The sequence below is a fragment of the Gopherus flavomarginatus genome, unplaced genomic scaffold (genome assembly GCF_025201925.1).
Source record: "Gopherus flavomarginatus isolate rGopFla2 unplaced genomic scaffold, rGopFla2.mat.asm mat_scaffold_648_arrow_ctg1, whole genome shotgun sequence".
NCBI lineage: Eukaryota > Metazoa > Chordata > Testudines > Testudinidae > Gopherus > Gopherus flavomarginatus.
Genome location: NW_026115132.1, coordinates 47,599 through 72,774, shown reverse-complemented (window position 1 = coordinate 72,774; position 25,176 = coordinate 47,599). Strand labels below are relative to the sequence as shown.

General features: G+C 53.7%; 3 non-coding genes across 3 annotated transcripts; 1 reads left to right on the top strand and 2 right to left on the bottom strand.

Moving 5' to 3' along the window:
- Window positions 1-8,003: 8,003 nt before the first annotated feature.
- Window positions 8,004-8,196, bottom strand: LOC127042589 (U2 spliceosomal RNA). The gene has a single exon (XR_007771979.1). It is a non-coding gene; the product is annotated as a U2 spliceosomal RNA (small nuclear RNA).
- A 2,402-nt stretch (window positions 8,197-10,598) lies between these two features.
- Window positions 10,599-10,672, top strand: TRNAK-CUU (transfer RNA lysine (anticodon CUU)). The gene has a single exon. It is a non-coding gene; the product is annotated as a tRNA-Lys (tRNA).
- A 10,829-nt stretch (window positions 10,673-21,501) lies between these two features.
- On the bottom strand, window positions 21,502-21,573 carry TRNAQ-CUG (transfer RNA glutamine (anticodon CUG)). Its single transcript has one exon. It is a non-coding gene; the product is annotated as a tRNA-Gln (tRNA).
- Between the last annotated feature and the right edge of the window lie 3,603 nt (window positions 21,574-25,176).

The window sequence follows — 25,176 nt, the reverse complement described above, 5'->3', positions numbered from 1 at the left end:
CCATAGCCCTTGTTTCAGGAGCCCTACGAGTGGGCCCCTAATCCTAGCTCCAGAGGCCTTAAGCGTGAGATCTCTAACCCTAGCTCCAGGGGCCCCCACCCCTGGGACCCCTAACCTTTGCTCCATGGGCCACATCCCTGGGGCACCTAACCCTAGCTATAGGGACACTGCCCAAGAGGTCCAAACCATAGCTCCAGAGGCCCTACACGTGGGGCCCCTACACTAGCTCAGAGTCCCTACCTGTGGGACCCCTAACCCTAGCTCCAGGTGCACTACCCCTGGGGCCCTAACGCTAGCTCCAGGGCCATACCCATGGGGTCCCTAATCCTAAATCCAGGGGTCCCATCCGTGGAGCCCCTAACAGTAACTCCAAGTGCCCCATACCTAGGGCCACTAACCCTAGCTCCAGGGGCCCTACCCATGGGGCCCGTAAACCTAGCTCCAGGGGCCTTACACGTGAAGCCCCTAACCATAGCTCCAGAGGCCCTAACTGTGCAGCCCCTAACCCTAACTCCAGGGGCCTTATCCGTAGGGCCCCTATCCCTAGGTGCAGGGCCCTTCAACCTGGGGCCCCTATCCTTAGCTGCAGGGGCCCTACCAGTCAGGCCACTAACGCTATCTCCAGAGGCCCTTCACGTGGGACCCCTAACCCAAACTCCAGGGGTCCTAACCGCTTAAGGCCCTAACCCCTAGCTGCAGGGGTCATACCCATGGTGCCCCTAAAACTTAGCTCCAGGTGCCCCATCCCTGGGGCCCCTAACCCTAGCTTTAGGGACCTGCTCATAGGGCCCCAAACTATAGCTCCAGGGGCCCTACCCATTGGGATCCTAACCCTAGCTCCAGAGGCCCTATCCTTCTGGCTGGACATGTGCGAAGGATAAAACATACATCCTAAATGAACAGTCTGACTTTTTATTATGGAGAAAAAACAAGTTTTAAAACGTTTATATGTTGGAGGGACTTGGCCATACAGTATCTGAGGCTGAACTGCAGGAAAGATTCAGCAAGTTGGAAATGTTACAGATGCGGAAATTGTTATCAGGAAAGATGACCAGGGGAACACTATGAAGACTTTTGCTTATATCAACATTAGCATTTCTGAAGCAGACCTTAAAAGATGTATGTCTGTTTTAAATAAACTCTCAACCCAGCTACAGGGCTCTACCCCTGGGGCCCCTAACCTTAGCTACCGAGGCCCTACCCATTGGGCTGCTAACCCTAACTCCTTAGACCCTACCTGTGAGGCCCTAACCCTAGCTCCAGGGGCCCTACCATAAGGTCTCTAACACTTGCCCCGACCTAGGGCCCTACACTGGGGCCCCTAACCCTAGTTCCAGGGACTCCTTCCCTGGGGCCCCTAACTCTAGCTCCAGGGGCCCAACCCGTGGGGCCCCTAACCCTAACTGCAGGGCCCCTACCTGTGGGCCCCTAACCCTAGTTCCAGAGGCTTACCCGTGAGACCCCTAACTTAGCTCCAGGGGCCCTACCAGTGGGACCCTAAACCTAACTGCAGGGCCCCTACCTGTGGGCCCCTAACCCTAGTTCCAGAGGCCTTACCCGTGAGACCCCTAACCCTAGCTCCAGGGGCCCTACCACTGAGGCTCATATCCCCAGCTCCAGAGGATCTACTCCTAGGGCTCCTAACCCTAGCTCCAAGGATCCTACCCATGGGACCCCTAATGGAAACTTCAGGGGCTCTAACCCTTGAGGCCCTAACCCTACCTCCAGGGGCCCCATCCCTGGTTTCCCTAACCCAGCTCTAGGGGCCCTACTCGTGGGGCTTGGTCTTTCCGCTCTAGCTTCCAGGGCCGCCTCGTGTGCCCTATCACTAGGTCCAGAGGCGCCCACCCTGGGAACCCTAACCCTAGCTCCAGGGGCCCTACATGTGGGAATCATAATCCTAGTTCCAATGGCCCTACCATGGGACCCTAACCTAGCTTCCAGGGCCCTACCCCTTGGGTCCGTTACCAAAGATCCAGGGGCCCTACCCCTTGCGCCACTAACCCTACCTCCAGGGGCCCTCTCCGTGGGGCCCCTAACCCAAGCTCCAGGGCCCCACACTCTGCATCCCCTAACCCTAGCTCCAGGGGCTCCATACCTGGGGCTCCTAACCCTAGTTCCAAGAACCCTACCCGTGGGGTCCCTAACAGTTGCTCCAGGCACCCTGCCCGTAGGGCCCTTACCTTAGCTAAAGAGGCCCTACCCGTGGGGTCCTTAGCCCTAGCTCCAGAGACCCCACCCCCTGGAAACCCAAACACTAGCTCCAAGGGCCCCACCCACGTGGAACTACTAACCCTAGCTCAAGAGCCAAGTCCCTGGGGCCCCAAATCCAATCTCCAAGGGCTTAGCATGCGCCCGCTAACGCTGCTACAGGGGCTCTACGCATGGACCACTAACCCAATTTCCAGGGGCCCTACCCATGGGGCCCCTGTCCCTAGCTCCAGTGTCCCAACCCCGTGGGACCCCTAACCCGAGGTCCATGGGCTCTACCCCTGGGGCCCCTACCGTTGCTCCAGGCACCCCAACTAGGACCCCTATCCCTAGGTCCAGGGCCCACCCCTAGGACCCCTAACCCTAGCACCCATGAGCCCCAGCCCTGGGGCCCTAACCAAACTCTAGGGTCCCTTCCTGTGGGGCCCCTTAGCTCCTAGGCCCCTACCCCTACCCATTCGACCACTAACCTAGCTATAGGGTTTTGCCTTACCGCTGTGTCCCCTAACCCTAGCTCCAGATGCCATATGCATGGGCCCCTAACCCTAGCTCTCAGGGGCCCAACCCATGGGGATCTAACCCTAGCTACAGAGTCCTTACCCGTGGGACCCCCAAACCTAGCTTTCAGGTGCGCTACCCATGGGGCCCCTAACCCTAGATCCAGAGGCACTACCCATGGGACCCCTAAACTTAGATCCAGGTGACCTAACCATTAGGGTGCCTCACCCTGCTCCAGGCTCCCCACCAATAAGATCGTTAACCCTAGCTCCAGGGGCCCAACCCTAGGACCCCTAACCCTAGCACCATGAGCCCCACCCCGGGCCCCTCACCCGATTCCAGGGTCCCTACCTGTGGGGCCCCTAACCCTAGCTCCAGATGCCATACGCGTGGGCCCCTAACCCTTAGCTCCAGGGACCCGACCCCTGGTACCCTTGTACCATAACCCTAACTCGGGGCCCCCATCCCTGCAGCCTCTAACCGTAGCTTCATGGGCCCAGCCATGGGACCCCTAACCCTAGCTACAGAGTCCTTACCCGTGGGACCCCGAAAACCTAGTTCCATGGGCCCTACCATTGGGTCCCTAACCCTAGCTCCAGGGACTCTAACCCATGGGGCCCCCTATCTCTAGCTCCAGGGGCCTTACCCTTGGGAAACCTCACCCTAGCTCCAGGGGCCCTACTCCTGGAGCCCATAACCCTAGCTTCAGGGGCCATACCCGTGAGGCCCTACACTTAGCTCCAGGTCCCCATCCCTGGGGCCCCTAACCCTAGCTTTAGGGACCCTGCTCGTGGGGCCCCCAAACTACTATAGCTCCAGGGGCCTTACCCATTGGGATCCTAACCCTAGCTCCCGGGGCCTACCCATTGGGCCGCTAACATATCCTACCCTGCTGCCTAACTCCTTAGACCCTTACCCGTGGAGGCCCCTAACCCTAGCTCCAGGGGCCCAACCAGTGGGACTCTAACACTTTGTCTCCGTTGGGGCCCTACCACCTGGGGCCCCTATCTCATTCTAGCTCCACGGATCCTACCCATGGGACCCCTTATGGAAACTCCAGGGGCTCTAACCCTTGGGGCCCTAACCCTACCTCCAGCGGCCCCATCCCTGGTTTCCCTAACCCAGCTCTAGGGGCCCTACTCGTGGGGCTTCTTCCCCTAGCTCCAGGGGCCCTAGCCGTGGTTCCCCTAACCCTAGCTCCAAGGGCTCTACCCGTGGGACCTTACCCTAGCTCCAGGGGCCGTCCTCGTGGTGCCCCTAACATTAGGTCCAGAGGTCCCACCCCTGGGAACCCTAGCCCTAGCTCCAGGGGCCCTACATGTGGGAATCATAATCCTAGTTCCAATGGCCCTACCTATGGGACCCTAACCTTAGCTCCCGGGGCCTTACCCCTTGGGTCTGTTATCAAAGATCCAGGGGCCCTACCCCTTGCGCCACTAATCCTATCTCCAGGGGCCCTCTCAGTGGGGCCCCTAACCCAAGCTCCAGGGACCCGACCCCTGCATCCCCTAACCCTAGCTCCAGGGGCCCCATACCTGGGACTCCTAACCCTAGTTCCAAGGGCCCTACCCGTGGGGTCCCTAACACTTACTCCAGGCACCCTGCCCGTAGGGCCCTTACCTTAGCTAAAGAGGCCCTACCCGTGGGGTCCTTAGCCCTAGCTCCAGAGACCCCACCCCCTGGAAACCCAAACACTAGCTCCAGGGGCCCCACCCACGCGAACACTAACCCTAGCTCAAGGGCCCAGTCCCTGGGGCCCCAAATCCAATCACCAAGGGCCTTAGCCATGCACCCACTAACGCTAGCTACAGGGGCTCTACGCGTGGAACCACTAACCCAATTTCCAGGGGCCCTACCAATGGGACCCCTGTCCCTAGCTTCAGTGTCCCAACCCGTGGGACCCCTAACCCTAGGTCCATGGGCTCTACCCCTGGGGCCCCTAACCATAACTCCAGGCACCCCACCGCTAGGACCCCTATCCCTAGGTCCAGGGCCCACCCCTAGGACCCCTAACCCTAGCACCATGAGCCCCAGCCCTGGGGCCCCTAATCCAAACTCTAGGGTCCCTTCCTGTGGGGCCCCTAACCCTAGCTCCAGAGGCCCTACCCATGCGACCACTAACCCTAGCTATAGGGGCCTTACCCCTGTGTCCACTAACCCTAGCTCCAGATGCCATATGCGTGGGCCCCTAACCCTAGCTCCAGGGGCCTGACCCCCAGTACCCCTAACCCTAGCTCCAAGGGCCCCATCCCTATGGCTTCTAACCCTAGCTCCAGGGGCCCAACCCATGGGGATCTAACCCTAGCTACAGAGTCCTTACCCATGGGACCCCCAAACCTAGCTCCAGGGGCCCTACCATTGGGGCCCCTAACCCTAGCTGCAGGGGCCATACCCGTCGGGCCCCTAAACCTATCTCCAGGTGCCCCACCCCTGGGACCCTTTACCCTAGCTTCAGGGGCCCCATCCCTGGGGCCCTTAACCCTAGTTCCAGGAGCCCTACCCATGGGGCTCCTATCCCTAGCTTCAGGGACCCCACCCGTTGGGCCCCTAACCCTATCTCCAAAGGCCCTACTTTTGTGACCCCTATCCCTAGCTCCAGGGGGCATACCCCTTGGGCCTGCAGTCCTAGCTCCAGGAACCGTACTCATGGGGCCCCTATCCCTAGTGTTAGGCCTGAATAAAGATATTGCAGACAAAACCAGGTATGCCAACCTGACCAAAGTCAGGCTAACAGAGGTTTTTGGGTAATTCCTGATTGGAAAACACTGAGAAGCAGCAGCATGTCTCACAAGCGCTGGGAAAAAGTGAGATAAGCGAGAAGCTGCATTCCTGGCACAGTACCAGATGTGCTGTGTTAGGGCAGCTCCTTCGAAGAACTGATAAGAGCCCTAGTTTCCCAGCCTCCTTGTTTTCACTCCCTGGTTTTGTTCATTGTTTGTTTTTAACTCCCCTACATTTCTAACTTTAGGTATGTATGTATACTAAAGGTGTCTAGTTTCTAGTTGTTAAAAGAAGGGAGAGGGTTGCTCCAGTGAATAATTTATGACGCGACAGAACTGTCTATATAGGCTTATACTAAGATTTAAAGAGTGGGCTGTTCTCTCGGGAGACGAGCTGCTCTATATTGATGCGTGCACTTGTCAATAAAGAGCTTTTGATCGGACCTTGCTGGTGTTGCCTGTCTCTCTCGCGTTCAGACAACTAACTTTGCCATCTGGGGGTTAGAATCCCTGACACTAGCTCCAGGGGCTCTATCCCTGGGGCCCCTGACCCTATCTCCAGGGGCCCTACCCGTGGGGACCCTAACCCTAGCTCTATGCGACCTCCCCATGGGGCCCCTAGCCTTAGCTCCGTGGGCCCTACCCGTGGGGACCTTAACCCTAGCTCCAGGAGCCCCATCCTTGGGGCCCCTAAATCTAGCTCCTGAGCTCCTGCCCGTGGGGCACCTAACCCTAGCTCCAGAGGCCCTTCCCTTAGGATCCCTAACCCAAGCTTCAGGGGCCCTATCCGTGGGGCCCCTAACCCTAGCTCCTGAGGTCCTACCTGTGGGAGCTCTAACCTTAGCTCCTGGCTTCGTGCCCATTTGACCCATAATCCTAGCTCCAGGGGACCTACCCGTGGGACCCCTAATCTTAGCTCCAGGGGCCTTACTCCTGGGGTGCCTAACCCTACCTTCAGGGTCCCTACCCGTGGGGCCTCTAACCCTAGTTCCAGGGGCCCCACTCCTGGAACCTCTATCCCTAGCTCCATGGGCCCCATCTCTGGGGCTCCAAACCCTAGCTGCATGGGCCCTACCCCTGGGTCCCCTAACTCTAGCTTCAGGGGCCCTACCAGTGGGACCCCTAACCCTTGTTCCATGGGTCCCACCCCTTCGACCCCTAACCCTTGCTCCAGAGGCCCCATTGCTGGGGATCCAAACCCCTGCTCAAGGTGCCCTGCCCATGGGGCCGCTAACCCTAGCTCCAGGGGCCCCACCCCTAGACACCCGAACACTAGTTCCAGGCACCCCACCCCTGGGACCCCCAACCCTTGCTCCTGTGGCCCCGTCCCTGGGGCTCCTAGCCCTAGCTCCAGGGTCCCTACTTGTGGGAACCCTAACCCTAGTTCCAAAGGCCCTTCCCGTGGGGCCTCTAACCCTAGCTCCAAGGTCCCTTCTCGTGGGACCCTTAACCCTATCTGCAGACCCTGTACCCCTGGGTCCCCTAACCCTAGCTTCAGAGGCCCTACCAATGGGGCCCTTTACCCTAGGTCAAGGGGCCCTACGCATGGGTCCCCCAACCCTAGCTCAAGGGGCCCTATCTCTGGGGCCCCTAAACCTAGCTCCAGGGGCCCTGCTCGTTGGACCCCTTTGCCTAGCTCCAGGGTCCCTTGAAACACTTGGGAAAATGTGTTTGACTGTTCAGGCATTGGGAGCTCAGCTAAGAATGCAAATGCTTTTCAAAGACTGCGGGGACTGTGGGATCGCTGGAGTCCTCAGTCTCCCCTCCCTCCCTCCATGAACGTCCATTTGATTCTTTGGCTTTCCGTTACGCATGTCATGCAGCACTGTGCTGAGTCCCGGCTGTGGACTCTGTCTATCATAGCCTGAAGATTTTTTCAAATGCTTTGTCATTTCGTCTTCTGTAACGGAGCTCTGATAGAACAGATTTGGCTCTCCATACAGCGATCAGATCCAGTACCTCCCAGACGGTCCACGCTGGAGCTCGTTTTGGGTTTGGGACTGCATCGCCACCTGTGCTGATCAGAGCTCCATGCTGGGCAAACAGGAAATGAAATTCAAAATTCGCGGGGCTTTTCCTGTTTACCTAGCCAGTGCATCCGAGTTCAGATTGCTTTCCAGAGCGGTCACAAGGGTGCACTGTGGGATACCACTCGGAGGCCAATACTATTGAATTGTGGCCACACTAACCCTAATCCAACATGGCAATACCGATTTCCGCGCTACTCCCCTTGTCGGGGAGGAGTACAGATATCGGTATTAAGAACCCTTTATATCGATATAAAGGGCTTCATTGTGTGGACGGGTGCAGGGTTAATTCGTTTTAATGCTGCTAAATTCGGTTTACATGCGTAGTGTAGATGAGGCCTAAGAAAGCGGCTGTTTGACCTACAAACAACGACAAAGTAAAACCTGCAAGAGCAGCCTTTCAGTTCAGAGGCCTGATAATAAGATGTTACTAATAACTGATGAAAGAGTTACAAACGACTCAAAACCATACTCAGAACAAACCAAATGGGAACACAGACAACACCATTTTTCTTCACTGCTCTTCAACCATGATATTCTCCCCATAGGGAGGTCCACCGCTCCTGGGGGTTCAGTGCCACAGTAACAGGGTGATGTGTGCAAGGGATGGAGGAAGCTGCTATTCCATCTCCCTAGTCCAAAAATCAGTTTAATAGCTAGTCCTGAGATAGAGGAAGTATAAGTTATTAAAATCATAAGAACTAATTTAACATTGTGATTCCAGCCAATGTTAAAATGATCTAACATTCAGGTTAATAGAAACATTTCTAGTCCTCTGCATAGAACGCTCAAATGATGCAAAAATAGCAAGTTTGCTTAAAAAAGTCATAAAAAGGGTGTCATCCAGAATCTGACACTTGGTGAAACGTAAGTCTAGAACACACAACCAGTTTGGGGATTGTGCTCTGCTTCTTAACAATCTGCCCTGAGGTTGCCACTCACAGTCACAAGCTACTCCAGATGGCTGGGGACCTCTCATGGATCAGTAACTGGTTAGCAGCTTGGAAAGAAAGAGTAGGACTAAATAGTCGTTTTTGCAGTGGAAAGGGGTAAATAAAAGGCTTCCAAAGTATGAGACGAGGCTACAGACATTAGGGCTTGTCAGTTTAGACAAGACTGTAGAGCACCAGTTCTCAACCAGGTGTCTGCCAAAAGAAACCAGGCTTGACCCACATCCCCAAGCCACCAAGCCTACCTGCCTGCATTGAAGGGGGAGAGAAAGGGCACAACAAAAAATTGCAGCATCAATGCAGAAGAGAGAACTCTTCCCCTGCCATTATCAGTAAGGGTTGCCTCACAGCCACTGATTCCCTGAACAGAAATAGCAAAAGTCCAACCACAATTCTACTTCCTTTCCACTACAAGAGATAATGGGTGGGAGCTGCTCTCTTGAGACTGTCCTGCTGCTGCCCAGGCACATGACAGACAGAGCTGGGCCCGCAAGCCGAGGGTTTTGATCACTTGAAGGCCCAGAGGGAAAAGAGACAAGTGCTCGTGTATCAGAGAATGGCTTTGATCCATTGACCTCTGGGTTATGGGCCCAGCACGCATCTGCTGCACCACTCTGCTGGCTCTTTACTCCCCCTGCCACCCAGCCACCTCTATCTGGATTAGTGCCTTACGAGCTCTCATGCTGGCAGGCATATGCGCCGGCTGCTAGGCAGCTGCCCTGGTCACAGGCTTTTACAGCTTCTACAGGGTAAAAAGGATCTATTTGGGGTTTGGACCCCATTGGGAGCTGGGTAGCTGAGTGCCGGAGACGGGAGTACTGCTTAAACTGTTTTCAATTAAGCCTTCAGCTCGTGGGGGATGAGGTTCAGCCTTTGATCCGTGTCTGCAGCAGGCAAGCGCCTCTGGCTCAATCGGCCCCCACCCTGCCCCCACTGTATTTGCAGACTAAAACCTGGAGCAAAGGCACACGCCTTGCAAGGGAACAGGAGCCGGGATCTCGAACAAATGTCAACATTTTAGTAAGATGACGTTCAAAGAAGAAAAAGGTGTATGGTACAGCATTTAGGTGTAGAAGTTTCTGGTGATCAGGGAACAATGTACAGATTACCCAGGGGGTGCGAAGTTCGGTTTAAGATCGGGTGGCGTAAGGAATACAGAATCTGCAATAGCCCTGACTGGGGGTAAAAGGTTAACGTACAGACACTGAGTTAGGAGGGTATGTTGTCCATGTGAGGGCTACGTTCAGGTGTGGAGTTTAAGAAGCGGGTACGACAATGAGAATGGATTCACCCACGTTTGGTGAGTTTTAACATTCAGTGTTTTTTAATCTTTGCCACAATCTAGTTTAAGCAGGGTCGGTATGAACTCTACCCTGCCATCTGTTGGTGATCTGTTGTAAAGGCCTTTTGGGGCTGATGTCATTTGCATGGTTACACCCACCCCAGATTGCATGAGAGGAGTGCTTGTCCAAATGGTCATTTCAGCTGCTGTGGGATCCCCCATCTCTTTGTTATTGGGGCAGGAGTAATCAAGTGTATTTTCCTGTTTAGTTTGGATCAAGGAGAGAGTAACTGTACCTGGCATTTGAGGCCTGAGAGCTTGCCCCTCGCCTGGAAAGGACTCATCATTAAGGGGTATGGGTTCTAAACCCCCCACCCCTCCCCAAATGTGTGGGAAGTAGAAACAGATGTTTGTTCTTGGTCTGACTGATTTTGTGTCTGGTGTCTAAAGACAGAGGTACTTTTGAATATCTTTAGAATTGTTGTTAGTACTGAAGTTTCTCATCTTAAAGTTATGCTATTAGATTTCTTCTACAGTATATTTTGGTGCTGAAAGGTAAAAGGTTGCTCTGTGTGTGCTGTTATGGAGTGAAGTAACAAAGGTTGGTTGCTGAGAGGGTGCATGTGCCACCCCAGCTGTGGTCCCAGAGTCCAGAATTTGCATAAACTCACCCCCTTACCTGTGACTAACAAGCTTGCCCTGCTAACTCTTCCAGCAAAACAGGCCAAAGAAAGTGTATGCAAGCCCTGTACTGCAGCCCCAGTACTATTTTCGGTTCCTTCCCACAGATCATTCACTCCGCACCAGTCCAGTTCCTTGCTGTTGCTTGTCCAACCACTGCATGCATGTGCTAGACCGGACCCTGAGCTGATTCCTGACTGTTGTGCTCCATACAGCCTGGCCTGTCTGTGTCTCTGTGGTGCAATGGGTCAGCACGTTTGGCTCTTAACTGAAAGGATGGTGGTTCAAGCCCACCCAGGGACAGTGATAAGCCTGTGCTACTTCCTTGCTTTCCTGCAGGCAGGGCCGGCTTTAGGCCAATTCAACCAATTCCCCTGAATCGGGCCCCGCACCCAAGCCCTGCTGGTGCACTGTACTAGGGTGGCCCAGCTTCCCCAGGGGGCAATTTAAAGGGCCTGGGGCTCCCAACAGGGACTGGAGCCTCAGGCTGTTTAAATTGCCACCAGAGCCCCACTGCTGGAGACTTGGGGGCTATTTAAAAAGTCTGGGGCTCCCCTTGCTTCTACCGCCCTGGCCCTTTAAACAGCCCCCAGAGCCCTGCCACTTCCCCAGGGCTCCCGCGGCTATTCAAAGGGCTGGGGCGGTGGAAGCAGGGGAGCCCCAGGCCCTTTAAATAGCCCCCGAGCCCTGCGCTGCTGCTGCTACCTTGGTGGAGGAGGGGGCACTTACCGTACAGGGTAGGCTGTACCCCCTGTACCCGCACCCCTGCCCACAGCCAGCGCCTGCTGCACCCCCTGCCCTGGCTGCACCAGCCCCGCACCCCGTGCCCTGTCTCCAGTCAAGCCTTGCTGCACTCCCCTGCCTTAAGCCAGCCAGTCCCACACTCCTCTGTCTCCAGGCCTGCCAACCCCTGTGCACTCCTCTGAGGCCCTGCCTGAAGTCAAAAAGCCCACTCCACCCCACATCCCCCTGCCTGCTGCCAGTCCCTGTCAGCAGCCAGTCCCACACACCCTGCCCTGCCTGCAGCCAGCCCATTTGCAGCCAGTCCTGCACCCCCTGTCCTGTCTGCAGCCAGCCCCGCACGCCTTGCCCTGCTTGCAGCCAGACCCTACCTCCAGTCAGCCCCTGCCCTGCCTCCAGTCAGCCCCATGTCCACTGGTGCCCTGCAGTTCCCAGGGCAGTAACCCTGCACACACGCTGCAATGAGAGGGGCAGTGAACAGCTGTGACCCACACATGTGCACACCTTAGGGTGACCAGACAGCAAGTGTGAAAAATTGGAAGAGGGTGGGGGTAATAGGATCCTATATAAGCAAAAGACCCCCCAAATCGGGACTGTCTCTATAAAATCGGGACATCTGGTCACCCTAGCACACCCCCAGGGAGTGGCGGGGACCCACACATGTGAAACGGAGCTCATTTCTAGTTCAGGCCCATCTATTTAAAAAAGAATTTTAGGTAGGGTTAACATACATCCGTATTTTCCTGGACATGTCCAGCTTTTTGGTTCTTAAATAGACCATCTGGGAGAAATTTTTAAAAATATGGATGTATGGTAACCCTATTGGTACAAAAAATACATACTGTGGCACATCCCTTAAATCAGAACTTTTTACAGGGAACCGGCTGCTAAGAAATGAAAGGCTTTTATTTACATGATTTTTTTTTTAGTCATCCCTGCCGGGGACCCGCCGAATATGTTTGAATTGGGCCCCGCACTTCCGAAAGCTGGCCTTGCCTGCGGGGAGCCTCAAAGGTCCCATTTTGCTGCCTCTTGGCCTCAGTGCGTTCAGCTAGTGGCCCGAAGACCGGGCTGGATGTCATTCAGAAACCCATCTCCCAGCAGCTGTTCCAGAGGCTCAGGTTTAATCCTCAAGGCCGAGCACAAAAACTTTCAGCCAGGAACATTTCGCTTTCTCCCCGCCTCCGCCCAAGTGGCAAAGGAGAAGCAGACGAGACACACCGGCTCAAAGACGCCTCCCTCCCACTTCCCTGTAGGCTGTGCAAAGCTCTTGGCCTGCCTCACGCCTTGTCAGGAAAGCGCGGCCATGCTGCTCACGCCTGAGTCATCTCCGCAGCCTGGCCTGCCCTGGCTGACGGTGTGCAGAGCCACGCCTGTCAATGGCAGTTTGAGTCAGGAGCCTAGGCTCTTTCCCCTGACAGCCACACACACAGCACTGCCTGGTGTCCCGAGAGCCTCCTTCCTATTCTCCAGCAGCACACGCTGCCTGCCAGTGTGGGTGGGAAAACGGGACCAGGAAGTACTGCAGCCTCATTCCAGGACAGGAGGCCCTCGCCATACCCAGGCCTAGCCTCTTGCCTTCAGTCCAGGTAGCCTCATGGCCTAGGCTCTTGGTGCTCTGCTGGTCACTGCCTTGCTGGAAGGCCCTGAGGGAAAAGAAGCAAGCACACATGTAGCAGAGGATGGCTTTGATCCATTAATCTCTGGGTTATGGGCCCAGCACACTTTTGCTGCACCATTCTGCTGGTTTTTCATGACCGCTGCCACTCAGCCACCACTATCTGGATTAGCACCTTATGCGCTCTCACGCTGGCAGGCAGATGCGCAGTCTGCTAGGCAACTGTCCTGGTCACAGGATATTACAGCTTCTACAGGGTAAAAGGGATCTATTTGGGGTTTGGACCCCATTGGGAGCTGGATAGCTGAGTGCCAGAGACGGGAGCACTTCTTAAACTGTTTTCAGTTAAGCCTTCAGCTTCACCCTCACCTGAAAAGTACTCACCATTAAGGGGTATGGGTTCCAAATGCCAAAAGCATGTGGGAGGTAAGAATAGGTGTTTAGCTGTCTGTGGTTGTTTTAATTGATTTCCTTTTTGCTGTTCCTGGTGTGTAAAGACAAAGATATTTTTGAATCTTTTCAAATTGCTGTTAGTACTACAGTCCCTCACCTTAAGCTTATGCTATTAGATCTTTTCTGTGATATATTCTGGTTCTGAAAGGTAAAAGGTCGCTCTGTGTGTGGCATTATGGAGTGAGGTAGCAAATGTTGATTGCAGAAATGGGGCATGTGCCACAACAGTCCTGCCCCCCAGCTCCATTCCCTGAGTCCAACCTGCAAAATTTCCATGCAGTCAGAGTGGAAAAGAGCATTTTACCTAACTGTGAAGTTGCTTACAACTTTCAGTGTGGAAGTGAGATCAGAACCCCCCACTCTAAGTACATCTAAAATTCATACTTAACTATTAGTGATCTTAGGTTTGTAGCATAGAACTGAATTTGTACTATCATTACAAAGAGCTATATTTTTAAACTTGAAAAGAAAAAAAGCCACAAAATCTGCAATTAAAAACTTCAAAATAGACCAATAATACTAAATTTAAATATTCATTTTTAACCTTTTTTATTTCACTATGCTTTGGAACCCATGTCCCTTGCCTAATGAGATATATGTAGGTTCGGGTGACTCCCAAAAGCATGAACTGCTAAGGACCGTTCTACTGTCCTTGATTTATATCACCAGGATAACTACACTTTATTACTCCTGCCCTAATAAGAAAGAGATTGGGGATCTCACAGCAGCCAAAATGACCATTTGGACAAGCACCCCCATCATGCAATGCGGGGTGGGTGTGACCATGCACATCAGCAACAAAAGACTTTTACAACACATCACCAACAGATGTCAGGGTAGAGTTCATTCTGACCCTGCTTACATCCTCCCCACAACCAAGAATTGGTGCTCCTGGTAAATCACACTCCCTATTATACCAAATCATTGGTATTGAATGCTGAAGTCACAGCTAGCAAAAGTAGCCACCCATCTCTGCCCTGCAGCATCCAGCTTAGCCCTTGTTAACACATAAGTCAGTGGATTGTTCTCTGTACATACCTGAAACTGAGCACCACACAAGTAGTCTCCAAAGTTCTCAGTGATGGCCCATTTCAAGCCCAAGAACTGCAGCTGGTGGATGGGACAGCAAGTTTCGCTATCAGACAGTCCTCAGCTGGCAAAGGCTACAGATTTACATTTGTCTTCCACTTCCTGGTACGAGACTGCTCCCAAACCCTCCAAACTGGCATCAGCATGCAGGATAAATGGCTTGTTTGGGTCAGCAGAGACTAGGACTGGCACATGAATCAGGCAAATAATGATTTCCCGTAAAGCTCTGTCACATCTCTCATCCCGCCATGTCCCAAATGGAGAGGAGAGGAGCCCCTCCCCTGTCCCAGCCCAAGAACACCAGATCTGTGGAGGCAAGATGTCTGTAGCCCAAACCAGCTGGAGCTGCTGGGGAGAGGAGTTCTCCCCTCAGCCCAGGCCCACTGGAGTTGCTATTGCAGTGGGGGAGAGATGTCTTTCATCTAGTTCTTAGATACCCTGATAAGAGGGGGGTTGAGTTTTTTCTTCCCACCTACAGCTCAAATTTCTTTTTCCCCCACCACTTTCTGCTCTAGCCTGATCTCCCTCTTTCACCTCAATTCTCTTTTTCCTGGTCTTGTTCCAGAGCCCTGACAGCCCGATTATCTGCCCTAACCCCGTGCTCTCTACTGCACCCTGAACCTCTCATTCTAACCCCACCCTAGAGCCTGCACTCCCAGGGCCAGTGCCCTCATCCACCTGCACTCCAACTCTCTGTCCCATGTACCCTGATTTAGGGTGTACTAATAATATTAATTTGGATAATATGATGAAAATTTAATTTATTAGCTTACATTTTATTTAATTTAATTGAGTTACAAAGTTACAGTTGCTTTACTGCTATTCAATAGATACATAGGGCATTATAAGCAAGAAAGTTTTGGTTAATGTCTCTTACCACACTTCCTTGATAACCTGGTGGTAAGAGACACAGAACCAGCCTTGCAGTTCAGGTTTCTCAATTCTTGAGTGAAAGATGCAGCGCTTAGAAAAAGCTACTGTTACTTAGGGTTTACTTGACTAAGTTAAACTTAAAATCAAAAACTAATAAACAAAGAATAAAAACTTACGGAAATGGAGCTTTGCCTAGTTCCCTTGAAACTTAAAGTTTAAGAACAAGTACAGCCTAGTGCTAGTACATAGAGAGAGAGTGGAGGAAGTAAGTCAGAATGATAGAGTGAAGTGCTCTAGTGAGGTGGCTACCTCTTTTATAGGGCACAAGCACCGGAAATCCTTCCTCCTATGTCCAAATTTCATTCCTCACCCACAAAACGTTAGGGTACGCTTACTTCACAGGCTAGTATGTTTGTGCATGTTGATGACATGTACATATGCACATAAGTTCCCTTGTGTTCTACCTGTTAAGTCTGTGGGTAGAATACTGAAAAAAAAACCCTATGCCATTCTCCATTGTCGATTGGTCTAAGTAAAGTTCTTAGACAGGCGTGAGTACTTATCTATTTAAGTAACAAGATACAGGTCAAATTTGCTTTCTTAGTAAAAGGTCACAATATAGATATGCTAACCTTGCCTTAGCTTAACGTACAGGATATGGCCTGTAGGGTCTCGTAAGTCATGTGCCCCAGCCTCCTAATCATTTCTATTGCCCACCGCTGGACCCTCTCCAAATTGTCCACATCCCTTCGCATGTGGGACCCAACCCCAAAAGTACCCACATTTCACCCCAATGGCCCCCAAATGCCAGATTTTAATATGTACATAGGGTGCTCCCATGGTCATGTGTAATAACCTTAGTCCCAGATTTGGACCTTAGCGTCCAAAATATGGGGGTTAGCATGAAAACCTCCAAGCTTAGTTACCAGCTTGGACCTGGTACCTGCTGCCACCACCCAAAAAATTAGAGTGTTTTGGGGCACTCTGGTCCCTCTGAAAAACCTTCCCTGGGGACCCCAAGACCCAAATCCCTTGAGTCTCACAACAAAGGGAAATAATCCTTTTTCCCTTCCCCCCTCCAGGTGCTCCTGGAGAGATACACAGACACAAGCTCTGTGAATCCAAACAGAGGGACTCCCCCTCTCCGTTCCCAATCCTGGAAACCAAAGTACTTTCCTCTTCCCCCCAGAGGGAATGCAAAGTCAGGCTAGCAATCCAACACACAGATCTCCCCTTGACTTCTTCCTCCCACCAATTCCCTGGTGAGTACAGACTCAATTTCCCTGAAGTAAAGAAAAACTCCAACAGGTCTTAAAAGAAAGCTTTATATAAAAAGAAAGAAAAATAAGTACAAATGTTCTGTCTGTATTAGGATGATACAACACAGGGTCAATTGCTTAAAAGAATATTGAATAAACAGCCTTATTCAAAAAGAATACAAATCAAAGCACTCCAGCACTTATATTCATGCAAATACCAAAGAAAAGAAACCATAGAACTTACTATCTGATCTCTTTGTCCTTACACTTAGAAACAGAAGACTAGAAAGTAGAACTACTTCTCCAAAGCTCAGAGCAAGCAGGCAGCCAGAAAACAAAGACAAAGACACTCAAATCCCTCCACCCAAAGTTGAAAAAATCCGGTTTCCTGATTGGTCTTCTGGTCAGGTGCTTCAGGTGAAAGAGACATTAACCCTTAGCTATCTGTTTATGACACGCATTTCATCCCAATGGCCCCCAAATGCCAGATTTTTATATGTACATAGGGTGCTCCCATGGTCATGTCACTCCCGAGCTCTCCAGTGGAGCCTGCTGGTGGAGAACAAGGTCAAAATCAGCCAGGACGTCGCTCAGTCAATTCCCTGTGCTCCCAGCAGGTGGTATCGGAAAGCTCCAAGATGGCTCACTTCCCTTTCTCTCATCAGCTTCAGGCCCCAGGGTTACAAATGCCCAAACTAGTTGGGATTCTGCCCTGGGCTCAGGATGTGGGGCTGCTCTGAGGGGATGGACTTGCACACTTGGGATATTAGTGCAAAGATACAATTTCAATTTCTCTTAGAGAAATTTGAGGGCAATTTATATTTGGTAAAAATCTTATTTCGTGAAAGGAAAGCTGCAGTGATAGCCTGGTTACTGGGGTGCAAAACACTTTCCTCCTGCAAGAAACAAGAAGTTAGAATTAGACATTTACATCATTTGTTCCAATGTTGGCACAGGTTTAATTTTGCTTCTGTGCAGGTTTGTTTCAGGCGGTGACTGTTTTGGTTTATTGGGTTGTTTTGGTTTTTTAAGTTGGAATGGAGATTTTAATTGACATTTGCTGGATTCGAATGGCTGACCTGCAACACCAGTTTTGACATACTTCTGCATATTTTATACAGATTTGGCCAGTATTCAAGGATACAATTCCTTTATAGGAGGTTTTAGAGTTCAGCTTTATTTATTTGATGTTATTTTATCATCCTGCTGTAGCACACCTTTTTGATAAAACCTTGAAATTATTAATTTATGGCATTTGTTAGTTTTTATTTTTAAAAACAAAGTTTTTCTTAATGTTTGGGTTTTAAATTAAGCATTGTTTTTGGTTTCAAATTTTCATTTAGGTTTTGGTTGTTGATGGGATCTTTAAGAACTTTGGATTTAATACTAAAATTTGGACAGATTTAGCTTATTGAAAGTAAACTGTTCACTATTTTATTTTAATAAAGGTTGTATTGCTGTAAACCCTGGCCAGTAGGAGAGGAGATGAGCCTGGCCTTTAACTGAGAAGGAGCAGAAGCATGGGAGAGGCCAGGTGATGGGGGGGCACAGCCCCCCAATTTTTTTTGTCTACCCACCTCAGTCTCCCACCAAACGAGAAGAGTCTGATGCCACTCCTGCTGGTCACTGGGTATCACTGCTGCTCCATGGGAAACATGCTCTGTGCATTACCCAGCTTGGTGAGAAATACACTCTGTGCCTTACCGTGACAGGTCCGTGGGTGTCACTGCTCCTAGAAGGAAGACACACGCTGTGCATTACACCACCTGACCGCTGGGTGTCATTGCTGTATCAATGGAAACACTTTCTGTGCATTACCCTGAATGACCACGAGGTGTCACTGCTGCTCCAAGGGAAACATACTCTGTGTGTTACCCTGATTGGCCACTTGGTGTCACTGCTGCGCCAAGCAAAACACCTTCTGTGCATTACTCTGATTGCCCACTGGGTGTCACTGCTGCGCCAAGGGAGACATAAGAGCGGCCAGACTGGTTCAGACGCAAAGTCCATCTAGCCCAGTATCCTCCTGTCTTCTGACAGTGGCCAGTGCCAGGTGCCCCAGAGGGAATGAACAGAGCAGGGAATCATCAAGCGATCCATCCCCTGTTGCCCATTCCCAGCTTCTGACAAACAGAGGCTACAAGCACCATCCCTGCCCACCCTGTCTAAGAGCCCTTGATGAATCTATCCACCATAAACTTATCTAGGTCTTTTTTGAACCCTGTTATAGTCTTGCCCTTCACAACATCCTCTTGCAAGGAGTTCCACAGGTTAACTATGCAACTGTCTTGAGTTTACCCCCCCTCCCCTGTCAAGGTTGTATATGGAAAAGAGGATGAGGATGAGGAGATCCATGATGTGTCTGTCAGTGGCTGATGCCTCAGTTTCCTCTAGGCAGCAGTGCTGCAGGCTCCTTTGGTCTGTGCCCATGCAGCAGTGTCTGGGGAAGGAGGAGTAGAGGCTCATTCTTCCCAGCCCCACGCCCCACCCCCAGCAGCTGGGGAATCCAGGCCAAATTTAATCCTGGTAGCTGGGCTGGGATTAGCCTGGGCTGGGGTAGGGCTGGGGAGGAATTAGGAGGGATACAGATGCACCTGCTGTGAGGGAAGATCCTCCCATTCCCTGCCAACCCCATTCACTCCTTGCAGCACGGCACCCCCTAGCATTTCTTTCTCTGTCATGGGAGCTGTCTGCTGCTTCTTCTCCCTTAGCATCATCTCTCCCCATTCTGGAGCACTGGCATTGCCCATCCTGTGCAAACAGGCAGGCCCCGGTGTGCCCCATGGCACTGCCCTGCAATTGTGGAGGCAGCTGTTGGATGGAGCCATATCAAAATATGGGGGTAGGCAAGGCTGGGGACCAGGACTCCTGGGTTCTCCCCTCAAATGTGGGAGGGGAGTGGAGATTAGGGGGTAGAGTGGGGGAGGGACAGGGCTGGGATCCAGGGCTACTGCTTTTTCTGGTTTTCTCCACCTCCTGCAGCTGCCTCGATCCTTTCAATGTGTTTCTTGTTCCATATTCATTTGCTGACTTGTGTAAATCACCCCACAGGTGGCTGCATCTCAGTGTTGGGTGAGGCACCCTTGGCTGCATCACCTCCTAACCGCGTCTCTCTCCCCCTTCGGGTGACCCTGCAGCACTCAGCAAACATCCACAAGATCATGGGGCACTTTGAGCACTGCGCAGGCAGGGGCCAGGCGCCCAGCCCTCCCTCCAGAGAATGGGACACAGCATCGACTACTTTTTACAGGGATTAAAAAGGGGCAAAGGAGGACAAATCAGAGGAGTAGGTGGACAGGGTCTGAGCAGGGGGTGGAAATTGACTGGTCGGGGGTCAAGCAGCTGGAGGCAGAGTTAGGAGAGGGACTGAAGGCAAAGTCAGGGAGGTGGGAAGGAGCCGGATTTAAGCCCGGAGGGAGGCGCTGCCAGAGGGTTAAACCCCGGCACAGGCAGGGGCCGAGGGGGAACAGTTATCCCGGTGGGCTGAGACTCCAGTGTTTGCAAACATGGGTGGGGGGAGCAGAGGGCTTTTTTATTTCCCCTCTCACAGGCAGCACCTCTCAGCATGGACTTCCCACGGCTGGGCTCTTAAAGGCACAGGCATCCCACTGCCTAGACACTGCAGCTCCTCTCTGATGTAACCTACTGAGGTGCTGCAGTAGGAGACTCAATTCAGTGAAACTGGGCATTCCCTATACCCCCCCCAGCCAGGGGGCTGTGCACCCCCTTCCCCGATTTTCCCCAACACCCCCTCCCTCAGTGGTCAGGTAGTTACATGCAGCGCTGCCAATGTTGTCATTGGTTGCAAATTTGAATGGAAATTGAAACGTTAACACACACTTTAAAAGCAGATACAACGTATGAAAACTACTTGTACCTGAGAAAGTCAAATAGGTTTGGAAAGTCTGGACAAAGCCGGGTTTCCTCACCCAGCTGTTGTGTTTGTTGACAATGTTGGTGCATTGGCTTCGGTAGTGTTGGCCAACCTTAGAATTTCAAATGATGATTTGTAAGCGAGGTGTGAATGAGCTCTCCCCTGGCAGCTACTGATGACCAGGGTTGGGGGGAAGCTTTGGGACCAGACTGTATTTACATGAACTCACCTACTCTGCTGAGGTATCCAGCGGACAGAGCTGGGCTGCCTCTGCTCTAGGTGCCCTGAGGAGGGAAGGTGTGTGGGGCTCCAGCCTGGGACACTTCCTCCCTCCTGCCAAGGCCTAACTATTAATCCCAGCGCTGGCACTCCTTTCTTCAAGCACCATGTGGGCCAGAGGAAACGTGTGGTAGGAAGCACAAGGGCCAAGCTTGTGAACATCAGGTGCAGCAGCAAGAATCCCAACTATCAGGGTAGCAAGTTCTAGAGCCCTATGCCATTGTGGCCATCCCTGCCAAAGACCTGGCTCTCGGAGGTGTGAGTCACCCAGCAGGAGGGGAAAGATTCACTCTTACACAGCTGGAGACAGGGGAGTTGAGCTCTGGGGCATTACCACAAGCATGGGTGGGTGGCAAGTTTGTAGAAATTTTGGTGGTGCCCAGAACCCGCCCCCAAACTCCACCTCCACCTGCCTAAGGCTCTGGGAGGGGGTTTGGGGGGGATTAGGGTGCATGACTCAGGATGGAGTTTGGGTGCTGGGTGTAGGCTTCGGCAGGGTTGTAGAAAGGAGTGAGAGGTGCAGGTTCAGGGAGTGGGAAGGAGTGTGTGGGAAGGGGTGCACCCTCTGGGAGGGAGCGTAGGGCTGAGGTTGAGGGATTCATGATGCAGGAGGGGGCTCAGGACTGGGGCAGAGTATCAGGGTTCAGAGGGAGCTCAGGGTTGGGGGTGTTGGAGAGGCTGAGGGCAGCCTGCACTAGGACTCTGGGGCAGCAGTTCTGCCCACAATCCCTCTACTCCAGCAGCAGGAGCAGGCAGGGGACAGGCACATGCTGCTTTTTGTCAGGCAGGGATGCACCACAGCAGAGGGGAGGGGTGCCATGCAGGGGCCAGGGGAAGAGACCCAACTCCAAATATTGCTGGAGGAGGGCCCCCAGCCCTGAATGTTCCTGGAGCACGAGCACCACAAATATATATAACCTGCCTCCTATGACCACAAGCCAACACAAGGTCCCACTGAGATTTGAACTCAGATTACAGGATTCAGAGTCCTGAGTGCTGCCCATTACACCATGGGAGCAGCTTGTGCTGCCTTCTCTGCACATCGGTGACCCTCATGGGGCTGGCTTGTGTAAGGGGGCTCTTGGCCCTTTACTAAAACTTAGTGTGTGTGTGTGGGGGGAGGGGGTTGGTTGGCTAGTTCCCAGCACCAATAGAAGGGGGAAGGATCAATGGGAAATCAGGACCCTGAGACTGACAGTCTTCAGGGACAATGGGGAGAGGCCAAAGCTCCAAGTTAGCTGCACTGACAGGCCAGACAGTGTAATAAGAGAGTCACCAGGCGAGGGGGTCCCTTCCTCCATGTGAGCTGGAACTGCCTGGGCGAGAGTGGGGCAGAGCTAAGGAGAGAGCAGGAGCCTGAGAAGAGCCGGGGAGCAGAGCTGTGCAGGTGTAGTGCCAGAAACTGCTGTATGTAGGAATTTGCAACCTGTAGCAGTTACTGATACCTGAGGTTGTTCTTATTTGCTGACTTGTCCTAATTGGCTATAACTTGACAGTGGTTTCTCTAGCAAAGGCCAGTCCCTGGCCCCTTGGTCCAGACATCCTCCTTCATATCAGGCTAGGGTGACCAGATGTCAAAGATGAAATATTGGGATGTGGGGGGCGGAGCAAAAAAAAAAAAGCCAGAGGGCCCCCCTGCCGCCAAGCGGAAGTGGCACAACCCCATCTCCAACCAATTTTTTGCTCCAACCTCTGCTACACCCCCAGCTCCCCCATCCTCTCACTCCTGGGCCCAGCCTGGGCTCCAAGCTCTGCAGCCGAGCCATGATCCGGGCCCCTCCTGCAGTTCCTGGGCAAGGGGTGAACCAGGCAGCTCCTGGCAGGAGCATGTCCGCCCCAGTTGTGTCTCCGCCCACCCCCACCTGGGCCGTGCCTGCTCCATGCTGCCCCCACCCCAATGCGCTGCCCGCATGCTGCAGGGAAGGAGCAGCATCTGCGCTGCGCTCCTGGCCATGGCCATGGCCAGTGTGCAGACCTGCGGGGGAGGGACGCAGCCTTCCCTCTCCAGGTCTGCAAGGGGAATGTAAAGCGGCCGTTCCTGCGGGAGTAAGGCGCTGCCATCCCTCCCTAGCTCTGCCAGAGGACTGGGCAGCAGCAGTATTAGCAGGGGCAGTTCACTTGATTGTTTCCCCGGATCTGCGAAGGGACTGGAGAGAGGCCGTTCCTGGGCGTGTGGTGTGCTAGGTTCCTTCCTAGCTCTACGACGGCAGTGGGGAGCGGCCGTTACTGTGGTGGCGGGGCACTGGGTTCCCTCCCCAGCTCTGCCAGGGGCCTAGGGAGCAGCCATTCCTGCGGGATTAGGGCACTGACTTCACTCCCTAGATCTGTGAGACCACTAGGGAGCGACTCTTCTTGTGGGATTAGGGCGCTGCCTCCTCTCCCTAGCTCTGCGAGACCACTGGGGAGCTGCCGTTCCTGCGGGATTAGGGCGCTGCCTTCTCTGCCTACCTCTGCGAGACCACTTGGGAGCGGCCCTTCCTGCGGGATTAGGGCGCCGCCTTCTTTCCCTAGCTCTGCGGGACAACTGGGGCTCGGCCCTTTCTGCGGGGGAGAGGTACTGGCTTCCCTCCCCAGCTCTGCCAGGGGCCTGGGGAGCAGCCCTACCTACGGGATTAGGACGCTAACTTCTCTCCCTAGCTCTGCAAGACCATTGGAGAGCGGCCCTTCATGCTGGGGCGGGGTGCTGCCTTCCCTCCCCAGCTCTGCCAAGACCATGGAGAGCAGCCCTTCCTGAGGGATTAGGACGCTGCCTTCTCTCCCTACCTCTGCGACAGAACTGGGGAGCAGCCCTTCCTGCGGGATTAGGCGCTGCCTTCTCTCCCTAGCTCTGTGAGACCACTGGGGAGCAGCCATTCCTGCGGGATTAGGGCTCTGCCTTCTCTCCCTAGCTCTGCGAGACCACTGGGGAGCGGCCCTTCCTGCGGGATTAAGGTGCTCCCTCTTCTCCCTATCTCTGCGAGACCACTGGGGAGAGGCCCTTTCTGCGGGATTAGGGCGCTGCCTCCTCTCCCTAGATCTGAGAGACCACTGGGGAGCAGCCATTCCTGCGGGATTAGGGTGCTGCCTTCTCTCCCTAGCTCTGCGAGACCACTGGGGAGCGACCCTTCCTGCGGGATTAAGGCGCTGCCTCCTCTCCCTATCTCTGCGAGACCACTGGGGAGAGGCCCTTTCTGCGGGATTAGGGCGCTGCCTCCTCTCCCTAGCTCAGTGAGACCACTGGGGAGCGGCCCTTCCTGCGGGATTAAGGAGCTGCCTTCTCTCCCAAGCTACGCGAGACCACTGGGGAGAGGCCCTTCCTGTGGGATTAGGGCGCTGCCTTCTCTCCCTAGCTCTGCAAGACCATTGGAGAGCGGCCCTTCCTGCTGGGGCGGGGCGCTGACTTCCCTCCCCAGCTCTGCCAAGACCATGAGGAGCAGCCCTTCCTGCGGGATTAGGACGCTGCCTTCTCTCCCTACCTCTGCGACACAACTGGGGAGCAGCCCTTCCTGCGGGATTAGGCGCTGCCTTCTCTCCCTACCTCTGCGACACCACTGGGGAGCAGCCCTTCCGATGGGATTAGGGCGCTGCCTTCTCAACCTAGCTCTGCGAGACCACTGGGGAGTGGCCGTTCCTGCGGGATTAGGGTGCTGCCTTCTCTCCCTAGCTCTGCGAGACCACTGGGGAGCAGCCCTCCCTGAAGATTTAGGGCGCTGCATTCTCTTCCTAGCTCTGCGAGACCACTGAGGAGCAGCCCTTCCGGCGGGATTAGGGCGCTGCCTTCTCTCCGTAGCTGTGCGAGACCACTGGGGAGCGGCCCTTCATGCGGGATTAGGGAGCTGCTTCCTCTCCCTACCTCTGTGAGACCACTGGGGAGCAGCCCTCCCTGAAGATTTAGGGCGCTGCATTCTCTCCCTAGCTCTGCGAGACCACTGGGGAGCGGCCGTTCCTGTGGGATTAGTGCGCTGTTTCCTCTCCCTACCTCTGTGAGACCACTGGGGAGCAGCCCTTCCGCTGGGATTAGGGCGCTGCCTTCTCTCCCTAGCTCTGCGAGACCACTGGGGAGTGGCCGTTCCTGCGGGATTACGGTGCTACCTTCTCTCCCTAGCTCTGCGAGACCACTGAGGAGCAGCCCTTCCTGCGGGATTAGGGCGCTGCCTTCTCTCCGTAGCTGTGCGAGACCACTGGGGAGCGGCCCTTCATGCGGGATTAGGGAGCTGCTTCCTCTCTCTACCTCTGTGAGACCACTGGGGAGCAGCCCTCCCTGAAGGTTTAGGGCGCTGCATTCTCTACCTAGCTCTGCGAGACCACTGGGGAGCGGCCGTTCCTGTGGGATTAGGGCGCTGCTTCCTCTCCCTACCTCTGTGAGACCACTGGGGAGTAGCCCTCCTTGAAGGTTTAGGGCGCTGCCTTCTCTCCCTAGCTCTGCGAGACCACTGGGGAGCGGCCCTTCCTGCGGGATTAAGTCGCTGCCTCCTCTCCCTATCTCTGCGAGACCACTGGGGAGAGGCCCTTTCTGCGGGATTAGGGAGCTGCCTCCTCTCCCTAGATCTGAGAAACCACTGAGGAGCAGCCCTTCAGGTCGGATTAGGGCGCTGCCTTCTCTCCCTAGCTCTGCGAGACCACTGGGGAGCGGCCCTTCCTG